The sequence below is a fragment of the Carcharodon carcharias genome, chromosome 11 (genome assembly GCF_017639515.1).
Source record: "Carcharodon carcharias isolate sCarCar2 chromosome 11, sCarCar2.pri, whole genome shotgun sequence".
NCBI classification, from domain to species: domain Eukaryota; kingdom Metazoa; phylum Chordata; class Chondrichthyes; order Lamniformes; family Lamnidae; genus Carcharodon; species Carcharodon carcharias.
In genome coordinates, this window is record NC_054477.1 from 88,612,183 (window position 1) to 88,633,650 (window position 21,468).

Sequence of the window (21,468 nt, forward strand, 5' to 3'; positions counted from 1 at the left end):
TTGTGGGTCTGTTCCATTCAGACTTTGCTGCAAGTGTGTAGCCTACAAAAAGGTGAGAATCATTTATTAATATTTTGATGTGGAGACAAAGGAGCAGGAATGCTTTTCCCTGGCCCACAGCATTCCTATGGACCACTGCCAGCCCGCAAATAGCACCCCTGATTCTCCTGCCCACATCCCTCCCCTCAGCACCCCCATACCCACCACCATGCACTCCCCACCGCCCCCCGTCCCTCCACTGCCCATGAAGTCTGCTGCTGCAAGATAGCCCAAAATTGGATTCTCCTAGAGGCTAGGCAACTATCCAAAATTATACATGAATTCTGAACAAGGATCAGTTTTGCAAGATCCTTGAGTTAGCATGTGTTGCCACCCAGTTTGATCCCAAATACAGGTGCAAAACAATTTATCTTCTCTATTCACAACAGTAAGTAGCTCCAATAACATTTTGAAGTCTTATTGACCGTAGACCACAAACGATGGCTACATTATTAACAATGAAAGATTTTAACAAGCAGGCATCCTTTCACTGCAGTACAAAAGCTGCAGTCATCAAAGTTTGTATTACATTCAATGGTATACTCATAATGCCAAGGCAGTGCTTCCTGTAATTACCTTCTATTTCAGACAAAAAAGCTGTATTCATTCAGTTTTTTAACTAGTGTTAATTAATGTAGCTAACACTGTTATAAGATTCTAGGCAGAATTTCCCCTTATTGCACTAAGTGTGGCAGCGGACATGAAAAACAGCATTCTACCCGCTGGCCGCAATAGCAGGTTTTCACGCTGTATTGTCCACTTCCCGCTGTATTAATTATGCACGCACAGGAAACACGCTGGATCACAGGCGGGCAGCCTCTGATTTGCCTGCTCACCATCAGCTCACTGCCTCCTCACTTGGGGCGCCATATTTAAAAAGTCTGCAGCCCAGGATTGCTCCACAGAAGACATGGCTCCCAAAGGGAAGAAGCATGCTGCTCCAAGATTCAGCGGCGCCTCACTGGGATGCCTGCTGGATGCAGTCGGGGACCGCCATGATGTCCCTGACCCCCATGATGGCCAGAGGAGGTCCACCAACCTCACTGCTTGGACTTGACAGGCGGAGACAGTGGTAGTTATTGCCAACGCAGCACATAAGAGGTTAGCCACCCAGTGCAGAAAGAGGATGAATGATTTCATCTTGCTGCCAGGGTAAATCAACCATCTCATCACTGTCAACTTACACACTCACCAGCCCATCACACATTCACTGGCATTTCACATGCTACCAGCTCAAGGGACATCACCACTCACTCCATCACACACACCTTCACATCTCCATTTGGCCTCATATCCTCTGCAGTTCATGTCCTCATCCCGTCCATAGCTGCACTCACCACCCACACATGGCAGGTATCCTTATCATCTGCCCTGGCATGCGTCCTGCTCACACTCTCCAACTGTCTTTATGCAGGACAAACTCACACACAATCAAAGGGAGCGATCTCAAATCAAGGAGGGAGTGGCCGAAATCAAGGTCCTCACTCCCTATGAGAATTGAAACATCAAGCTAGCTGGAGTGGACATGGACCATGCCTGCACTGACGGTGGGGTAGGTGGTGCACATTCAAGTGAGGATTCTGTACCAGCTCAGCCCTCAGACAACCACACCGTGAGTGCATGGTCCTGTTTTAGAGTCGCCTGCCATGCACTAATTGTCTCCCCTTTCTTTCATAGGCACTTCTGGAAAACACCCGAGGGCATCCACAAGCCAGGCCCTCAACTCCAGCCCTGATGACATCTCGGATGAGGAACCAGGGGAGATCAGCATAGACCTGTCACAGCGCCCACCCACACCCTCCAGCATTGCAGACACACACCTCGGTAGGACCTGGCTCTAGAGCAGCCTCAGAGTCACAATCTGGTGATCACAGCACACGATTTTGTCCACAGCAGGTGGAGGCAAGGACATCCAAGGTTGCCAGGATTCTACTGAGTCCGAGTCACATGACAAGCTTCTGGACTTGGTCCTAAATCAGTTGGTGGAGCTGCAGCGACAATCACAGGAACATCAGGAAGGGATGTCACTTGCACTCCTCAGATTGCAATGTCCATCCACATTCAGTCTGAGGTGATAGTGCCGGCATGCATGTTCTGAGGCCAACACAGGTAGCGTGGTGGCCGCCATGGAGACCTTAGTCCAGGACATCGGTCCTGCGCTGCTGTGAGAGCAGCACTCCATTGCTATAGCCATTGGTGGCATCCAGCAGTGGCTACTTGAGAAGGGGGTGAGGCACATAAATCTCACTCCACCTGCTCCTTCTCCTCAAAGAGTCAGCCAGGGACCCTTGGGCTCCCATAGGGAGGAGGGCCAGCAGCTGGACACCCTGGGGCCATCCACCCAGGTGACTCTGGGACTGTCCAGCTGATTCCAATCCCCTCTTCCCATGACCACATCACCTCCAGCTCCACAGGCCGAGGAGGGTGTACCTGCCCCACAGTACGACACCCAAAGCAGGCCATGGCCCTCCAGGTCTCGGACACCCAGAGGACGCTTGCCAAAGATATCACATACAACAGAGCACAGCAGTCAACAGGCTGCCTCCACCCCCATAGTGGAGTTCAGGGAAGCATCATGACGAAGCGGTAGTGTAAGGAAAGTTAAAAGGATTTAGGAGAACAATGGTGTCATGGGTGTTCACAACATGTATTTAATGTTCACAAATGTAAATAAAATCGCACCGATTTCACATCTCCTCTTGAGTATGCCTCCTTTTTATGATGGGCTATGTTACTGTCAATCAGATGTGATACCACAGTCCCTCCCCAACTTATCACTGATGTCACTATCATGGGCCCCTCATCTGTACAGTGTGGTTCCTTATTACCACAGTGTGTGTCCCTTTTGCAGATCATTCTCGACATCACTGATGCCTTGACCTTAATGTTAAGTGTGTTTGTGGAATGAACCTTATTCACATGCTTTGCAGGGTCATGTCATGCTTATTCTTGGCTGAAAAAATTGAGGCAGAGGTGTTCACCTATCTCACCTGGATTCTTGAAAGGTGAAGGTGTAGTGTACAAGGAGAGATGTGTTGATGTATGAAGAAAGGGGACATATCGTGCAACTCCGTGTGCTCAGTGCCTTCCAGCAGGGTTTTCATGCTATGAGTCCATATTCAGAGCTCGTGTACGCTACTGTCTGACAACTGTGTTTCCAACTTTGTGTGTATGTCTGCTAAGCTCACCAGTAAATGGGAGCACCTTGCCACCACAAGGTGCCGAAGCTCTGCTCCTCTCAGCCACATCATTGCCCTGATGCTCAAACCTACACCTTTGAGTGTTTCTCAATCTGTAATAGTCTGGATTGCAGCCACAAGGCTCTTGTCACAATGTTGAGATGCAGCGCTGTGCGTCCCATCATCTAAACACTCACCAAGGCATGTGATGCTAATTGCAAGTGGATATCCGTTTGTTAGCCCCGGAACATTTTGATGTGGATGTGCCTATGCCCATGTGGACCTCACCCCTTCCCATCTTGAGGCCAGTTGCACTGTTAAACCTATACCCCCCTCACACACTCTCGGATACCCCCACAATGCCTTTTCCCCATCTGTAGGCTGCAGAGGCCTCCCCTGACTGAGTGTGCCATCTACAGCCCATTGTGATGCCAGAAACCCCACTGATCGAGGTGCATGATATTATGACAACACCCTGTGCACAACATGCGGGGCATGACTGGACTGACATGCCCTCCCCCTGCCTGGACTGGGACAAGGACAGTGTTTGCAAACTCAACAATGTAAACTGAAGCACTTCTTCACTAAGCGCTCCTCCCATTCTGGCTCCAAGTGGCTTATGTCATTCTGTAACACACTCTCTCCCCATTCAGGTGAAGAGGACACTAACCCCCCCTGGACCCTCCCCCCATCATGTTTCTCAGTGTGCCCTTACTCACTTGTAGCCCCAAGTACAGCCCTAGCACTGCAGCCCCTTCCCATGTGTCAAGCCAATTCCCCCCTTCCAAGTGCAGTCCTAACCCTGAAGGCTATTAAAAGCTACCCCTGCCTTACCGCTGAAAGCGATCTGGTGCTGTCTGTGAAGCCTGCCACTAAATACCCTAAGCGCTGCTCAATGCAAGGTAGGCGAATAAACACTGAAATCCCGAGCAAAGTGCAGTTTGCCAGGCGCACATTGCTGATATACTGCTGTGAAATGCATCGTTTTACATATGCGCCCATGTGCCCTGATGATCTAGCGTGAGGGAGATGATTCCATCAAGGAGTCCTTATAATGAGATGTAAATATATTGGAATTATGTTCCTGACGTGCCGTAGCGGGAAACACAGCCCACAATTGAAGGCTGCAGCACATAATCGCAAACTAGTTTTATGACTCCGTAAAACCAATTTTTGGCCTTCTCACAATATTTTCCATTCCTGTCCACCCTAATGCTTGCCACAAACAGCAGCAGAAAATCTCGGTCTACTTACAATATGTCTATGACTCTGCAAAGAGAAAATATCCTTCTAATCTTGTATCTTGTAGAAAGCTTGCTAATTTTACATATCTTTTCCTTAATTTTTCATTCAAATTCCAAATATGATAATCTGTTTGGTACTGCATTATGAATTTGACTCTGCATTTAGAAAAAATAAAATCATCGATTCTTTTAATTTGCCTTTCAAAAACAGAAACAAGTTCAGCTCTGTAAGTTCCTAACCCTTTAAAACCCCAGTTCTCAGAATTATTCTTGTTTTCTTCTCTGAACTGTTTCAATTTATCATTATTCTTTTGAAAGTAGATGCTTTCAATGGCATACACTATTCCCATTGTATCAAAATAATCCCATGTTGATTAGATATATTTGACACTTTCAGATCCATAGTACATGCAAGTCTTGTAGTATTTTCACCTTTATTGATTGGCACCCTTTATCTTGTACAGATATTTCGTGATACCTTTTCAAAATTGTATACACTTTCAATTATCTATATTAAAATTCAGATGTTCTTCCTCAACCCATAGCTTCTCATGTCTCTGCCTCTGCTTCAATTTATCTGCTGTTGAAAGTGTCAGTCATGCCTTTGTCACCACCAGACTCCACTTTTCCAATCTTCTCCCAACTGGGCACCAATCATCCACCTTTCATGGACATGAACTCATCTAAATTTCTGTTTGCTCATTTCCTATGTGATGGAACAGAACCCAATACTGTATTTTTAATTTTAGAAAGTCTTCATTGCTATTTCTTAATTTTAAACTGGACCTTTTGACTGAACAAAGACAAATAAGATGGCTAACCCTCTGTCAGTGAGCAATTGTTTCAGAAATGTCACACCTTGTTATTTCTGAGGAGATACTAACAGACCACCTGGGGAATGACTTGCCAAAGACCAGATGCTCAACAAGTAGCATCTCTTTCAACACATAATTTCCAGAAGGCATTTGATAAGGTGCCACATCAAAGATATTATGGAAAATAAAAGTGCATGGTGTAGTGGGTAACATTCGCTTGGATAGAAGATTGGCTGCCTGGCTGAAAGCAGAGAGTATGCATAAATGGGTCTTTTTCTGATTGGTAGGATTTGATGAGTGGAGTCCCACAGGGGTTTGTACTGGGGCCTCAGAGAGCTGTGTGACTTTGGAACTCTCTGCCTCAGAAGATGGTGGAGTCGGGGTTATTGAATATTTTTAAGGCAGTGGTATATAGATTCTTGTTAGGCAATGGAATCAAAGGTTATCGGGGTTAGATGAGAATGTGGAAGTCAAAACACAAGATCAGCCATGATCTTATTGAATGACAGAGCAGGCTTGAGAGGCCGAATGGTTAACTATTCCTATTTCTTATGTTCTTATAATGGCTGAGACATTATCAGCCTGGAACACAAAGCCAATTTCCAGACACTGGATACATGTCCTTTGTTGAAGATGTTGTGGAGAGTTAAAGTCACATGACCTAAGACTCTGGCTTGTTGAGCAGGTTAATATTACCTTGCTGGGTTGCAAGCCCAGTCTGCTGCTTTAACATCCAACTAGCAGGCCACACAGAATGAGCTCTGACCAGGTTGGACGCCTGGCCCCAATTACCCTGCCTCCACTGAACTTCTGTACCATTGCCTAAAAAATGATTAATTTCTGCGTGCTTATTTCATCTGTGAAGTCAATAACACCAGAAAAGCAAATCTTATACCACCGGTTTAAAGCCCGCTGAACACTCTGAAAGAATTCCTCATGGGACTTTGATTCTGGACTCTGGGCCTCATACGAACCAACATTTATTTTCCCTGTGGTCTCTGTACAGTAAAGCTTACTTGTCTCTATCCCTCTCTTTACTGTATGTGTGTGGAAGGGATGTTGCGGACCCTCCTTTTCACAGTTTTTTGAATTTGAGCAATAAACTAACCTTTTGAATTCATCCTACCTCAAGTTTGCTGTAAGGTTATTGGAAAGAATTGGTTCAAACAAAAACTGAGGGGTTGAGAAATATGCCACTGCTTATTAAAAAGGAAATAAATCAAAACATCTGACTGTTTATGGAAGGGTGGTGAGAGGAAAAATTAATGCTGTTTGAGCAGATCCCCTCATGTCTGTAACAGAAATTGGGTGCTCAAATCTGGGACCAGCCATTTGAATTTGGCCAAAGTCCAAGTTAAGACATGAGCCAAATCTGATGTTAAAAAGCCAATTGGAAGCCAAAGGGAAAAACTTAGTGGCTGGAACAAATTTTAAAACATAGTAACTTACTACAGCAAATTCCTTTTCCCTAACATTAAGGTCAGAAACTTACCTGGGTCGTGTGGGCTGGGCTGGGCGAGAACGGGCGGGGTCGGGGGGTGGGCGCAGAGCCGATCACTGCCATTTTACGTGGGTGGGCCAATTAAGACCCACCCAGCGTGATGCACGGCTCAGCGCTATCTGTGTGGGAGGGGGCAGGAGGGAGAGTCGGGGCCTGTACTCTTTCGCGCATGTGCACGAAAGCATGTAGAAATCTCCCTGAAGCATAGAGCTGCCTCAGGGAAATTAAGTACATAGGTCAGGATATTGAGTTCGGTGAACGGGGCGCGGGGCCTGCTCGCAGACAAGTAAAATGACGCTGGATGACATCAGGAACTCCTGATGTCGCCCCGCCCCATTTCAATTTTCAGGTCGGCGAGGGCCCAGCCGATTCAGCTATGCACCCGCCGACCTGTCAACGGCCAATTGAGGTCATTTAAAAACTAATTGAACTAGATAATGGACCTGCCCATCCAACCTTAGAGTTGGCGGGCAGGCCAGGAGCCCTGGCGGGCTTCAGAAAAAACATGGAACCTCATCCATGGGTGGGATGAGGTTTCATGCAGGTTTTTTAAAAAATTTTTAACGTTTGAATCCAAGCGATGGACATGTCCCAACTCATGTGACAGTGTCGCAAGAGGGGACATGTCAGGGAAATTTTAATTTTGTGCATTGACCATTTTTGAATTTGGCTCCAATCTCTCTGAGGCAGCGCTTAGCCTGTAGGAGATGAGTGCGCTCTTTCACGCACATGCTCCAAAGAGTGCACTCCTGGCTGAGGGAATTTCCCCCCCACATCCACCCGCCAGAGAGCGCATAGCGCTTCCTGGTGGACGTGACGATGGGTGGGCTTTAATTGGCCTGCCCACGTAAAATGGCAGCGTGCCCCCAATTGGGGGCACCGATTGGCGGTGCGCCTGCACACGCCCGCTCCAGCACTTGCCCCCGATGGGGGGGAAAATTCTTCCCATAATAAAAGTTTATAAATAATAAAGTTAAAAATTATTTAGACATGTCCCCTCATGTGACAGTGTCACACAAGCTGGAACATGTTTATGAATCGTGCAAAAATTAATTAATAATTTTATAAAACCTTCAGGAAACCTCATCCCGTCTGTGGATGAGGTTTCCTGAAAAACACGAAGGCCACTTAGGCTCTTTGCCTGCCCACCAACCATAAGGTTGGATGGGCAACGCTGTTAATTATCTAAATTACGTTCCTAATAGCCTTAGTAGGCCTTTGACAGCTCAGTGGGTGCACAGCCGCCTCCAGCAGGCATCAGCCGAGCAAAAGATCTAAATGACACGCCATGACATTAGGACACAAGCCCAACGTCATCACGCGTCACTTTGCTCGCCGGAGTGTCAGGCCTACCCCCGTGTGCCGACGGCAATATTCAGGCCTAATAACCTGGCAACTTTTGATGTCCAGGTGTGGGTTAAACAAGGAGATCTGAATGATGAAACATTAGCATCCCTTAGCACAGAGCAAAGCTAGGGTGGCATATTTTAAAATTGCCCAGTAAGGTGAAGAGAAGTGAACTGATCCCGTTGCTGGTAGAACATTGGGATCTCACATATTCGACAGAGCAGGTAGATGAAGAGCTAAACCCTGGCTCCAAATCCCCTCCCCTAGCTAAATTCGAGGTGGAAAAGCTCAGAATGCAGCTAAAATTTCATAAATGGCAAAGAGGGAGAGCACAAGAAGCTCTGGAAAGGGAACAGGAGAGGGAAAGAGAATTCCAGCTCTGAAAATTGGAAATGGAGTTAGCAGCTCAAAGGGAGAGAGAGCAGACAGCTGGAAGCTGCGAGGGAAAATCTCCCTTTACCCGGTAGCACTCCCTGTCTCCCTAACCCACAACCACTTTCTGAGGCGCTAGATTAATTGCCAAATTAGCAGAGAATGGCATGGAGTCATTTTTTTTGCCACTGAAAGAAAGTGACAGGACACCTAAAATGACCATCAGATATCTGGACATTTTTAATGCAAGGACAGATGTTAGGGAGAGCCCAAGAGGTCTACTCCATGCTGAGTCCTGATGTGTCCTTGAATTATGAACAAACCAAGGCTGCCATCCTTAGTGCCTGCAAGTTAGCTCCGGAGGCACATTGCCAGGAATTCCAGAACACTTGCAAGAAATCCATACAACCTACATCGAGTTTGAATGGCTGAAACAAGTTGTATGACCAATGGGTATGGCCTTTAAAAAGCCTATGCATCTATGAGGGATTGCAGGAGTTGATATTGTTAGAAGAGTTTAAAAACTGCTTGTCCTCCAGACTGAGGATGCACTTGGAGGAGCAGAGAATCCTCACAGCCCGGGATGCAGCTGTCACAACAGACAGCTACAATCTCACCCATAGGCCTCAAAACTCAGGCAGACCCTTCCCAAATCATTCCCATGACCATTGGAAAGATAAGAAGGTGACACAGGTAGGAAAGGCCCTCCGCCAGGAAAAGAAAATACAAATGAGGGTTCAAGAAGTCCTCCTGAAGCCTGGAAGGAGAACACCCAGAAACCGAAGTGTTCCCATTGTGATAAAATAGGCCATTCCAGGCTTGGGTGCTGGAAAGTGAGGAAAGCCTTTGGGTCTAATAGGGCTCCATTGGAGTAGTTCCCCAAAGGATGCCCCAATGGGTAGTGCAGTAGAGCAGGCAGAGACCCTTGCTGCAGAAACTTACCCCTTGAAGAGCCTGGCACTAAGTTTGTCTGAGTCAGAGAAACTCCTAGAGAGCTTCCGGAGTTTGATCCTTCAGGAGCAGTGTCCCAATACCCATCTCAAAATGTGAACGATTCCGTTGTACTTCAGAAGTTATCTTTGCTGCTGCAAGATCTTTAGAAGCAACCACTGCTGCCAACCATGTCGTGGTCTCTAACAGTCTGCGACCACCATATATGTTGAGGGTCTTGATGTAGACCCCAAGGGATCTGTCTCTGTGGTATCTATGCTAAGCAAGATATTGAGATTGATGAGAGTTCTGGTTGAACACAATTACATGAAGTTTATCACTAGCAGCAACTATACACAGCTATATACAGGCCTTGATCTAGCCTGAGTTCTAACAGTTACTTAGACTGCTTACATGACTACATGCCTGACTCATAAGGTATGAAAATTCTTAAAGTTACATGTCATTGTCTGCATTGGCATGCATACAATATCATAATAGCTACTGGTAGTTCAGGGACAATTCCTACTGTGACAGGGCCTAAAACAAGGTCATACTTTAGGTGAACCCTATGGAGAGGTGCAAACACAGATCCTCCTCCCACTCCACTGATCAATGCTTTAGACTTCAAGGACGACTCGAGGGGTAGGGTTTATGTTTCCCTCCAACATTAAGGACCGAGTGGCCCCTGTGTCCCACCCCAACCATTGAGGTGTGGTAGCAACCCAGCAGAATGAAACAGCACAGTTTGAATACTGCAACAGAAACAACAAGCTAGGCACAGTCTCTGCAATCTAAATATCTGCAATTTAAAATACTTTCTCCTTTTTTTCAGGCCAGACTAGAAGAAACCAAGCATCTAAAGTGCAACTTCTAAAATATACAGCAAAAGGAGAAGCAGGCTTTTTCCCTTAGCAGCACAATGTTATGAGCCCATGGTGATACATTGTTGTAGCATCTGTTCTCCAACAACACAGGGACAACAGACAAACAGCAAGTGCAAATTCTCATCCAAAGAGGCACAACATTCAGCATTATATTTGTGTAGCACCCAGTGTAGCCAATGACTAAGAACACCACAATGGCAAATAGAGATTTGACTATGAACTGGCATGCAAGAGATCTTGCAGAATTTCAATTCTTTAGACAGATGATGCACTTACACTTTATGGACCAGCAGGTACAGGAACAAGAGAAAAAGGTCACCAAATTACTAATTGCTCTTGGCAACAAAGAGCTAATGCATGTAAACTCCTCAGGCCTATCAGATGGAGACCAAAAAAGACCCCAATAAAATCTTCAAGCTCACCAAAAATTAACTAAAGGTTAACTTTAGAATTCACAGGCTAGAGTTCATGTTGTATTAACAGCCAAGTGAAAGCATTGATCAATTAATAAACATATGCCAGGGCAACGGAGCCAAATGTGATTTCAATGCTGATGACCTTGCAGAGAGATTGATTCGCCACTAACAGGATACTGCCGTCGAGCCAAAAAGACGTTCTGTCTATCGAGCAGCATGTTCCAGCTGCTGTTCACAATGGGCAATGTACAGACCGTACCCAACCAGCCAGTGCTTGCAAAACTCAAAACACAGTGTCCAACATTAGATGTGATTCTGCGATTGGACAACATTTGCTAAATAATCCTCAATGTGCTAAAAATTATGATGACAACCAGTTTAAGATTGTCAGTCAGGTTCACAATGTGGCACATTTGTGTGTACTGGAAGCTACATACATTACTACACAGGACCCTGTTCTTTGCAGACAGAAAGAACATGTACACACACTGCGCCTGTTTCAGCTGAACAAAATAAGTGATAGCCATTCACTGATTCATTCCTCAGGGAAATGCCTTGACCAATCAGGGTCAAGCTGCCTGGTTTAAATTTCAAACAATGCTTAGCAGTTAACTGTCAGCCACCATCAGTGGTGCATTTTCACTTTGCAACACCTCTTGCCAACCAATCGGCACTCTTTCCACATACAGTATAAATTGTTATTTTCCCTGTTACATTGGTATTCTTATGAGTGTCCTGATGAGTGCAAGACAAAAAGCTTAGACATATCTCCTTTTTCAACAATATAAAAGTTCTGTACTACCAAACGACCCATCACTGCATTCACCTGGACTCTCCACCAGTGCAGATACATGCACCTCGGTGGGTCCTAGTTCTAGAGTAGGCTTGTGTTCACAAGCTGGTGTCACCTCACAGACACAGGCCCACAGCAGGCGGAGGCAGTGACAGCTAAGGTCTCTGACACTTGAAGACTGCTGGAGGCCAGACCTCTGCTGAGTCTGAGTCTGATGACAAGCCTCTGCAATCAGCCCTTAGAGAAATATTGGGATTGCAGAAACAGGCAGGGGAATATCAGTTGTCAGAGGCCATCACCAGACAGGAATGAAGGATGGAAGAGTCTGTCCATGTTCTGTCTGATGTCATGCCTCCAGGATGCGACTGCATCGAAGTCTCCATGGGAAGGGTGGTGGCCGCCTTTGAGATGCAGGTCCAGCAGTTTCTGCCTGATTTGTACCTGGACCTGCACACCATTGCTATAGCCATGGGTGGATTCCACCAGTGGCTAAGCGAAAGGTAGATGGGGCACCTCAACCTCACTCCAGGTACCCCTTCACCTCAAGGAATCAGGGAGCATCCCTTAGGCACCCGAGAGGAGGAGGTGTACCAGCCAAACACCCCAGGGACATCCACCCAGAAATTTGAAAGGCTGCCCAGCCACCCTAAATCCCCTCTGCCCGTGACCCCATCAACTCCAGCAGCTCAGGCTGAGGAGGGTGCACATGCCCCAGCGCAGGAGATCCTTAGCAGGCCCAGGACCTCCAAGCCTCAGGCCACCAGAGGATGCCTGCCAAAGTCATCTCAGAAAACAGGCCATAGCAATGGCTGTACCCATTGGTCACACGCAATTTGCTTCAGCCATTCAAACTCGATGTAGGTTTGTATGGATTTCTTGCAAGTCCGGAATTCCTGGCTGGCCTCCACATCTGCTGCAAATGTCAAGCCTACACATAGGCGGAGCAGTATGGTAAGAAAAATTAAGATGTTTTGAATGCACAATAGTGGCACGTGTTCAATCACTGTATATACTCTGCATTATTATAAATATATTTTGCATTTGTCCCTCTCCATGGGGACTCAGGTGTCAAATGGCCAATTGATGTGATACAAGGTCCCACATTCATTCAAGGGTCAAAAACGTACCACCACTCTCCAATCCGCTTCCATCTGGATCCTCAGTTGCATTAACTCTCACTCAATCTCATCACAGTGATTAGCCTTTATTTCCACACTTGCGTCATTAACAAAGGCATTTCACATGTGAGAAGGATGGCTGGACATTATACTGTGACCCTTGGATCTCAGACAGACATTACTTGGCCTCAGGAGAATTGCTCATCAAGGTTAGTGATTATCCCAATGCTACCACACTGAAGTCTGTAGTTTGTGAATGGCAAAATTATTTGTTGTGATGAATGTTAGGATCGTTTCCCCAGAGTGTACTGTGCAATGGCGTATATTTTATGACATTGAGTTTTTGGGAAGAGTAGTATTCATCATCAAGCAACAAGGGCGTTCATGCCTCCCTGCAGTGTATTATTGTCTCTGCGTTTAAGGCTGAACATTATTGATTTCTTGGTTCCCACTCTCCCCATGCATGATGCTGAACGATGGAAGTTGATGAACTTGGTGTCATTTGAAAAGTCTGCTAGAGGGGAATGTGATGTCAGAGGTGTGTATTCCTCCTAATGAAACCTGTCTACTTACCTGTAAGGATCTTACTTTACTCCTGAACAGCTGCCTAGGGGTGCTTTATGGGGTCCTTCTATAAAAGCACTGCACGCAACTTCGTTGCATGACCACACTCATTGATGGGTTGTATAGAAAGGATTAGCCTTTGTGAGCTGGACAATGTTGAGGACTGTAATGCTATGAACACAATGCTTTGGTACATCTCCTGAATCCTCAGCAGGATCTATGAGGGGAAGAAGTTGCCACTGACTGCTGTGTCAATACTGGCTGGACCACGTTTCTCCCAAATGCCAAGGTAATGCAGGACATAAACGTGATAGACTTTCGACGAATGCACAGTCATGAGTGTTTGTAAATAATTAAACCATAGTCCTGCTGAGCCACTCTCTGTGTGGACATTGTGAGAATAACTTGCAGCTTTGGGTGTATGCTGTCGAGAAACAGGTCAATGCTTCCTGAGGTCTGAAGATATATTGGGCTCAGTAGCAAGATGAGGCCTCTGCATTATACATCCATGAGAACTGGTGATTGGAGAGATAGTGCTGGCTGAATGTTGCTCCGCCTTGAGATGGTCAAGCGTTAACCGTTGACTAGTATTTTTCCTGTTAGCACCACCTTGCTAAAGCTGCTTTCGTACTGGCATGAGTGCATCTATGTGTGCAATGGCGTTTCAGCCGCTTGAAGGATGCCATGCCCACTGACTTGTTGATGCCATAATTGAAAGGACTGCACTATGTGTAGTTGCTTAAGGAGGTGTGCTAATGGAGTGCCATTCACGTTCCATAGCATCCACATGTTCCCAAGGTTACTATGCCTTTCAAGGATGACCCCATCATTAGGATAGAAGGTGACTTATGCAACTTGCTTGATTATTGGGAGATTGATGACCTTTCCTGATATGTTAACATTGAGAATAAAGGTTTTGTTGTATCTCCTGCATCAGAGCCTGAAGATGATTTTGATTGTGAACATTTGTCTTCATCCTATTCCTCTTGAAATCTTGTAGCTATTAAGTCGTCACGGGCACATCTGCCATGTTATGCCCATGCAATGGTATCCTTATATGGCTTGTCTGAATCCTCACCCTTCCCAGAGCCATCCCCTTCCAAGTCCTCCTCATCTGAGGAGATGTCTAGCTCCTCAATCCCTAGGCAAGTGAAAGCACCTGTGGCACTGTCTTTCACTTGCCTCCAGGTATGAGCTCCATCTTCTGTAGACCCTTGGTCGTCCTAAACATCTTTATGGATTTGGCCCTTCCTCATCAGCAATGGGACTCCCTGGGGTCCCAGTGGCTCTTGATGGTCAGGCCAATGTTCTTCCCTGACCTGTGCCAATCGGTGACAAGCCCTTATTCTCCTCATTCTAATCATAGCAGTCGACAAGGCAGTTTTGCCTGCAGCCTGCATTCTCTAGTCCCCCTTGTATCTGTGAACGTATAGAATTGAGCAATCAATAATAATTCCCCTTGAATGGTCTTCCATTTACAAGGCAGGAGTCCAGTCTCTAGCTCTTGACCTGCCATCAGTCTGTACATGGCATTCCAAGACCTTCCCTCGCAGGATAATAGCATCCTGGAGGACAACTGGCGGCTGCGCATTCCTTTCAGACCTGACTGCACCTTCACAATGAGGGTCTTCATTAGGCTCAAAAGACCCATGTCCTATAACCAACTGTCAGGCTTCTGTTAGTTGTCCTTCTGTGGCCTTGACAATAAATGTCGACACCCAATCCTTGCACTTATGTCATGATTGCAAGCATGGTGCCTTGAAAGACAAGACCAGTACACTGGGAAAATTGAGACCTGTAGTCTCCATGTTGCTTCTGCGCAGCAGCCATGGCCCTTGTTGTTTGACCCTACATCCATTCTCACATGCCTCTATCAGGAATAGATGCCAAATAAGGCCAAATGCATCACAACACCAAGACTTAATGGACTGTCTCCTAAATGTGCAACATTAGTAAAGGAGCCAAGCTCATTCATTGTGCAATAGAAACTCAAATCCAGCACTCAGCTGAGCCCTGTTCTCCGTGGTTTGAGCAGGAAATTATTAGGGTACTCCTTCAATCAGCCCAAAAAAGTGTGGCTGAATTCCTCCCACACACCCTGAGACCCTTCCCCTCGCGTGTTCCCCCTCTCCCCCAAGTCCTGCTTCTGTCTTACCCCTCCCCTCTGGTCTTGCCTCCCGTGCCCAGCCTTGGCACAACCTGTGTTACATTGAAATGCCTGTGCTGGTATTTCACAGTTACAGTCTTAAAGGAAGATGAAAGCAGCATCTGCTGACCTCCAGGTTGTGGATAAACTGAAGCTCACCAGGTGTGTGCTATTTATATGTATGTGGTAAAACAGACCATTCTAATTATCTGCTGGTGGGCACTTAATTTGGAGGAGGAATGTAATCTCAGTGAGTTGACATTTTACTGAGCATTCATAGATCAGTGGGTAACTCCACGAACCTTCAACCCGCCATCAAAGTGGAGAGAACAAAATTCCAAACTACTTCTCCGTTGGTGGGAAACAGGTTTTCCCGATTGCGCCAAAGTTAGTGCCCCTGCCCATCACAATTCCCATCACTGGTGGGGGTGAAAAATTCCACCCATAGTTTTCATTGCCTTTGATCCTTTATACATGATCAAATTTTCGAATCATTGGAATCTATCTAATTGACTCCCATTGTAAAGCACGTTCTTCGTTCACGATTTTGCTTTTTGCGAGTTTGCTAGAATGTAATCGCCTTGAATGGCGGGACTTTGATGTACTCAACCAGTGCCAGGGGGAACTTGCCATCCAGGCAGGCTGCCCTTCAAGCCCTGACAGGCTTGCCAGCGGCCTTCAGGGAGGTCCCTCATTCATAGGGACATGGTATGCCAAAGAGGGACATAACATCAGGAATGACAGAACCCCACAGGAATCCCCTGTTGCCCTTGCTTCTGAAACCCCTACCCTTGTCCTCACCAGCGATCCCTCCCCATGACCCCTATCCTGCCCACACTCACCTCTATCATGGGATCTATTGTCAATCCCTCCTGCAAGCTTCATTGTAGTACTAGCAGTGTCCACTGCTCCTGGTGGCATTGGCCAGTACTGCAGAGCTGCCAGCCTCTGATTGGCCAGCCACTTTCAGGGTCAGGATTTCCATCCTATGGGAGTTTAGTCAGACAGGAGTCCCTACGCTGCCCAGATAAGTGTGGGATTGGAATTAAACATGGGCCTTTCTGGAGAAAAATGACACGCGGCTTTGCCGCCTCTCGATCTCCAACCGGAGGGTGCCTGACACCCACATTAAATCGCAGCAGTGATCTAATTGTGGTGTATTAAATGGGGTAGATAGAGAGAAGTTATTTCTTCTAGTGAAGGATTCCAGAATAAGGGACCAGAACCTTAAAATTAGAGCCATGTCAGTCAGGACTGAATCAGGAAGCATATTTTCATCTCAACTGTAATGGAAATGTGGAAGTCTCTCCCATAAAATGATTGTAGATGCTGGATTAATTTAAATTTTCAAAACTGAGACTTGACAGTTTCTTATAAGGTAATATGGATATGGATCAACAGCTGGTAAATGGAGTTGCAGTACAGATTAGCCATTTTCTAATTAAGAAGCAGAACAGGCTCAATGGGCTCCTTTTCCTGTGTGTCTTTGTTACTAATGATATGACACTATAACAAAATATCTGCCTTTGTATCATTTGAGCAGTGAGCATAGAATAAAATCTGTGAAATCCATTGTCATTGACTTCTAATCAGGGTCACTTTATCACCATTATTACTTTATATAGCTAAACTAGTTTTCAATCCAATTGTCTAATTTTCCATTAATTTCAAGAATTTTAATTCTTGTTCAAAGCATGTGAAAATGTATTAAATACTTTCTGAATTTTATAGGAGATTAATGCTGCTATTTTCCACTTGTGGATTCATTAGCCCAGCATTTTCCTTCCAATATAGTTTGATAGACAGGAAAATTGCAGGCTGGAAAATGCAAAGATGGAAAACCCCAACCTCCATCTCCACTATGTGCATTCTTCAATTAATTGAGGAATTCACTTAATGAGCAACTTCAACAGATTTGTTAGACACAACTTGTTACTCTAATTTCAATGTTGATTTTTGTTGTAGCTTGTGCCCTCTTTAAATGAGCAATGATTATACTCCATAAAATGGTCCTGAGTAGTTTCTTCATGACAAGTGTTAGGCTAACTGGCCCACAATTCTAGCACCATTCATGTGTGCTCTCATTGGATCAATCAAGGAACAACATTTGTAGCACTGGTTTGTAGGCTGGATTTAGCCTGCCTTCCAAGCCAAGTAATACGGGCAATTTGCTTTGTGGCAATAGAGTGTTGAGAGAAGATTGCAGGGAATGTTAAAAAGAATTTAAAATAAAAATTAGGCTCAAAATCTCAAATTGGCATCTTGTCTAGTCATTTTTATATTAATTGAGCATTAGGCTGCTAACAATTCAGAAATGTTTTATATACTTTATCTACTATTCTCTCAGTGTAGCAAGAACATTGAGCTGTATTATTTACAAGAAAGCTGGTAATGCATATAACAAAACAATTGTTTTGTTGAGAAATGTGTTCATATTCTAGATGGATATTAGTGTGTAATCATATATTTAGTGTCTAAATGCATTTATCAGAATTCCTGTTTGGTCTGCATTGGTTTGTGCCATTCATTATGATCCTTGGTTTCATCAGCTTCAGGACTCCAAAATCAAAGTCTAATCACTCAACACCAATGTAAACATAGTGTGAATACAGTGCTGAGTCTCTACAGTGACAGTTTCAGTGCTCATTGATCTAACGTTAGTCACCTTCCAGCTTTTAAATTTGAGCTACTTATTTCCAGTGGGACATTTTCAATAACATGTTTTGGATAAATCATGCAAATCTGGAATGCACTACCTGAAAAATGTGGTGAATGCAGATTCAATCAAGGCTTTCAAAACAGAATTGGATAATTATCTGGAGAGAAGAAAAATTGCAGGGCTACAGGACAAATGTGGCAGAATGGGGCTAGCTGAGTTGCTCTAGCAAAGATCCAGCACAGACACAACAAGCCAAATGGCCTCCTTCTGTGCTGTAACTGTTTCATGATTCTATGATTCTAGATTTATATGACCTGCAAACAAACCTAGGAGTGTGACTTATAATTTTACTTTGTAAAATGCGTACATTATTATTGAACATGTTACTCAGGAGGTGTAAAATTGCAGGGACAATTATTTTCAACATTATGATTTATAACTTGATTCTGTACTTGAAAGGTTAGAATATTGTTAAATTATTCAGACTAGATCCTATAGCAAGTAAAATTGTTCGCTTTGAAAGACTGAGAAACTCCTCAGAAAATAAAATCACCAGTCATCTCTGATACTCACTCTGTTTACCTAAGTCAATATAACATATTTGCCATATTTAACTGATGACACCTTGTTTAATTTTTTCAGTCTCTTGAGTCCATCTGTAAAGAATGGAACTACACAGATGTTGAATATGTAAAGTGGAGATGAGTGTGACTAACCATATGTATTCAAATGCAACTTTACTTGCAAAGTATTAAAAGAAAGTCTAGAATAATCTATGACTATTTAGCTCTGCTATTGGAGGGGAAGGAGTTATGTCTCTTGCAAAGTACCCTTGAAATTTTATGGAGTGCACAGGCAATTTGTTTAAGTGTGTGGCGCCTTTAATTTTTTTTATATGTGACTGTAGTTCTGATGAAAGGTAACTGATGTGAAATGTGAACTGTTTTTCTTTCCACACACGCTTCCAGACCTGCTGAGTATTCCTAGCATTTTCTGTTTTTATATCAGAATTTCAGCATCCATAAGTATTTTGCTTTAGTATTAAAGAAAAATTTGCAGAGCTGGATATGATTAGTTTTTATGCCATGTAACTGAGAAGCATGCATGGGAAACTGCCTAAGCAGACCATTTCCCCTGGAGACCAACTGCAGGGAAGAGTACCTCACAGGAACCAGCACCAGGAGAACCATTGTGGATCAAATTTTTCATAATTCATTAAGCTCCCAGCATGTTTCTGTTCATTATTCATATCAAGACTGCATTACTCTAGAAATAAAACTTTTGAAGGATTCTGTGGTACAATAGGTTTCACACATTGCCCCTTCCTTTCTGCAATCCGGCTGCTTTTCCAGATGATCTATATAAGAAAGAAGAAAGATGTGTGCCTTTTTCAACCTCAGGGTGTCCCAAAGTACTTTACAGCCATTAAGCGTTTTTTAAGTGTAGTCACAATTGAAAGGTAGAAATGTGCCAAACCAGAAAAGTGTTTCGCACTGTTGGGTCTCTTGCTTTAATGATCATCATCAAATATGATATGAATTGCATTGCATGTATTAAGAACTGTTTCAGGGACAGTAATTAATTGATTTCAATAATGAAAACTCCAGATATTCTCTTCCCTATCTATTCCACCCAACCCCTCAAATAACGTTGTGAGTTTATTCAGTGAACACAGACCAGGAAGATCCCAGGTTCAATCTTCAGGCTGTGCTACTTTAGCTGACCTTAGCCAAGGCAGTGTTGAAGATGTTGGGCAGAATTTAGCCTTTGGCCAGCGGGGAGGCTCCACCGGCTCGGCGGTGGGCGGGCAGTCGAGCCCCGCTGCCGAAATGGGGCCCGTCACCATTTTGAGTGGGCGGGCCAATTAAGGCCCACCCAGCGGCCTGCCCGACAGGAAGCGCATAGCGCTTCCTGTTCCGGGGTGGAGGGAATCCCCAACTGTCAAAGTGCGCTCTTTCGTGCTTGCGCACGAAAGAGCACACTGCTCCCTGAGGCAAAGTCCTGTCTCAGGGAGTTTAGTGAAAGGTAAGTAAAGTTAAAAAATAGAGACATTTTAAAATTATTAACATGTCCCCCTCATGTGACAATGTCACACGAAATAGGACATGTTGATAACAAACCCATAAAATTTATTAAATTTTTACAAAACAGTAATGAAACTTCATCCCACCAGTGGATGAAGTTTCATTAATAATCTACAGACCGGTGGGGCTCCTGGCCTGCCCGCCAACTTAAGGTTGGCCGGGCAGGGCATTTAACTATCTTAATAAGCCTGTCAATGGCCTTAATTGGCCATTGACAAGTCGGCCGGCGGACAGTTGATCTCGCTGTCCGCCCACCCTCCTTAAAATTTAAATGGCCTGGAATGACGTTGGGGATTCCTCCCGACATCACCCTGCATCATTTTCCCCTTGGCGAGCGGGCCCCACCCCCAAATCGCTGAGGGGAAAATCCTGGCCATTACATTAGGCCTCCAGATCTCGGGCATAGGGAAAATTGGCCCCTAGCCACAACTCAATAATCTTATGCTAATCAATACCTGTGAGCATTGAATGAGGAGAGGATTGGGCTCAGCTGTGGTGCTCCTCTCTGGTCAAATAGACCAATGGAGTTCATAGTCAATGTTTGCACGTGAATAATGACCACTTGGGTGAGCTCTACAGAGCAATTGGTATCTGTGTACCCAGTAGAGGAAAGGAAAGGAAATAAAGGGCAAATCAGTAAAGAAAAAATAGGAAATATCTAAACAACCCAATATCTAAATATTCAAAACTTCAGTGACTTTGAGAAAGTATAAAATATTACTGGTCAATTAATTAAAACTCTGGTGAAAGTTTTTTTAAATTGCAATTTACTGTTGGCAGCAGTTGGTGCTACTTAAAGATCGTTGTTACACCTTGATGTTTCTTTTCTTGGACAATAAGCACAGGAACTTAAAAAACACAACTTTCATTAATATAGTGCCTTTAACATAGAAAAATGCCCTGAGGTGCCTCATAGAAGCATAATCAGACAATAATGGATGCCAAACCAAAGAAGGTATTAGCAGGGCTAACCAAAATCTTAGTTGAGTTGGATTTTAAGGAAAAGAGGAAGATGGAGAGGGTGAGGGAGTGAATGCTAAAGTTTAGAATCTAGACAACTGAAGGCACGGCTGCCCATTGTGGGAAAAGAGGATGCACAAGAGGCCAGGGTTAACAAAAGGTGCTGGAGGTGGTTACAGAGATAGGCCATGAATGGAATTAAACACAAGGATGAGAATTTTAATTTGAGGCATGGGGTTGGGAGGAGATGAGGGGCAGGAGCCAATTTAAATTAGCAAGTATAGGGGTGATGAGTGAGTGGGATTTGGTGCAAGGTAGGAAATGGACAAAATTTTGGATGATCTGTAGATTATGGAGGGTGTAGGTTGGGAGGCCAGATAGGAGAGCATTAAAATAGTCAAGTCTGGATGTGAT

The 21,468-nt window shown here is 44.7% G+C and overlaps 1 protein-coding gene across 1 annotated transcript in view; it reads right to left on the reverse strand.

The window, feature by feature from the left end:
- grm5b (glutamate receptor, metabotropic 5b) overlaps positions 1–21,468 on the reverse strand; it is a 700,030-nt gene that overhangs the window by 606,286 nt on the left and 72,276 nt on the right. The gene's annotated exons all lie outside the window — the stretch shown is intronic.